A 2,000-nucleotide genomic window follows, 5' to 3' on the forward strand; every position below is an offset into this window, starting at 1 on the left:
GAACTCTTTTTGTTTAATTTCAAAAATGGTCTAGGATACAGTCCAAGAATATCCCAAAAGTTTTAAAATCAGGAGAGCTTGTTTTTACATAGCGTTTTTAGGCATAGTAAAAATTTAAAAATTACTTTTGAAAAATTGTGGTCTAGACATTGACGTATTCCTAACAAAGGAGAAATATTCTCTGGGATTTAAGATTGGGATTTTAATAAAATCTCTGGGATTTTATTAGGAGTTATTTAGATGTATTCATTATTTTTAATGGAGTTAAGTTTAAAAGAAGATGAACTAAATATCTCAATTTCTTTCTGATTATAAGAATTCCTGGAGAAAAGTTATCTTGATGAATATATGAAATAGGAAGAAATTACCTGTTTTGCAAAATCATGAAAGATTCTCATGGTTTTTTTTAGATTTAAAATTAGCTTAGCAAAAAACAATGATCTTCTCTTACTTCTTTGTGAGAAAAGCAATTTTTTTAATGGTGTCTTTGAAGGCATCTTTCACTTGTTTGTTCCGAAGTGTATAAATGAATGGGTTAAGCAAAGGAGCCACTGACGTAGCTAACATCGACACCATCTTATTCAGGGATACTCCGTCATTTGCTGAAGGCTTCATGTAGATGAAGATGCAGCTGCCATAGGTCATGGAAACCACAATCATATGAGAAGAACATGTGGAAAAGGCCTTTTTCCTCTGTTGGGCAGATGGGAATTTTAGAATGGTCTTGATAATCCACGCGTATGAAAGAATCACCCCAATCAGGGTAACAATTAGTGTTATCACAGCAAAACACAGAGCAATTTCTTCTATAAACGCCGTGTCTGAGCAGGATATCTGTAAAACAGGATATGTATCACAGCCAAAACTATCAATCAGATTTGAGTCACAGAATTCCAGCTGGAGACCCAGGCTGAAAGGTACAAGGACGATCATCAGGCCCGAGAACCAACAGCAGAGCACGAGGGTAGTGCAGACCTTGTTGCTCATGATGGTTGTGTAGTGCAGGGGCTGACAGATGGCCACATAGCGGTCATAGGACATGGCAGCCAAGAGAAAAAATTCAGTTGCTCCAAAGAGGACAACAAAAAACATTTGTGTGGCACAAGCATTGTAGGAAACAGTTTTATCTCCAGTTGTCAGGGTGTACAGAAATCTAGGAACACAGACAGAGGTGAATGAGACTTCTAAGAAAGAGAAATTTCAGAGGAAAAAATACATGGGGGTTTTAAGATGGGAGTCCCAAAGTGTGAGGGTGATAATTGTCAGGTTCCCAACCACACTCAACAAGTAGGTTAGCAATAAAAATATCAAGAGCAGAATCTGTAGAAGTGGGTCATCTGTCAAGCCCAGCAGGATGAATGTGGTTATGGCTGTATGGTTTCTCATCACTCTTGGGTCAAGTCAAGAGCAATTGGATTTGAAGAGAGACGGGCCATAGGAGCTAGTGTGGGACCTGAATAAAAAATGCAAGCAGTGTTAATGTAGCGTATTTAGCATTTGGACTGTGCAATTTTGTTGAAAATATTTAAATGTGAACTTCAGGCTTGTAATTCCCTGAAGAGAAATACTTTGAATAAAGCTGTCAACTGAGAGAAGAAAAAAAATCAAAAACAAAAACAAACCTCAAACTACATCATTAATAATGCAGTTTGTTTCATATGCCATTTTTCAATACAATTGTTTTGTGCACTGCTATTAGTAGTTCCAATCTTATAAATCATTACATTATTTGGGGGGGGGCCAGGGCATTTGGCTTGTTTCATTTCTTTAACCACCTTTCTGGAATGCTGAATATTAGTAACCAAAAAAAGGGGGTCATCAAATAGTGTTTTATGCTGGTTTCTGATTACATTTTAAGCAGCTTCACAGTTTTAGATTAAGCCCTTCCACTGCAAATTATCTCAAATTAGGGACAAAAAGTGTAAAATATGAAAGTGTGACTTTTTTGTTGGGTTTGATTAATCAAATAAAAATCATCTGTAACCCAGTAAAATGGTGAC

The 2,000-nt window shown here is 36.5% G+C and overlaps 1 pseudogene; it reads right to left on the reverse strand.

Moving 5' to 3' along the window:
• Window positions 1-447: 447 nt before the first annotated feature.
• LOC101646335 lies at window positions 448-1,436 on the reverse strand (annotated as a pseudogene).
• Window positions 1,437-2,000: the final 564 nt, after the last annotated feature.

Source organism: Echinops telfairi, unplaced genomic scaffold, assembly GCF_000313985.2.
Source record: "Echinops telfairi isolate 266 unplaced genomic scaffold, ASM31398v2 ScPeMD7_2;HRSCAF=8, whole genome shotgun sequence".
NCBI lineage: Eukaryota > Metazoa > Chordata > Mammalia > Afrosoricida > Tenrecidae > Echinops > Echinops telfairi.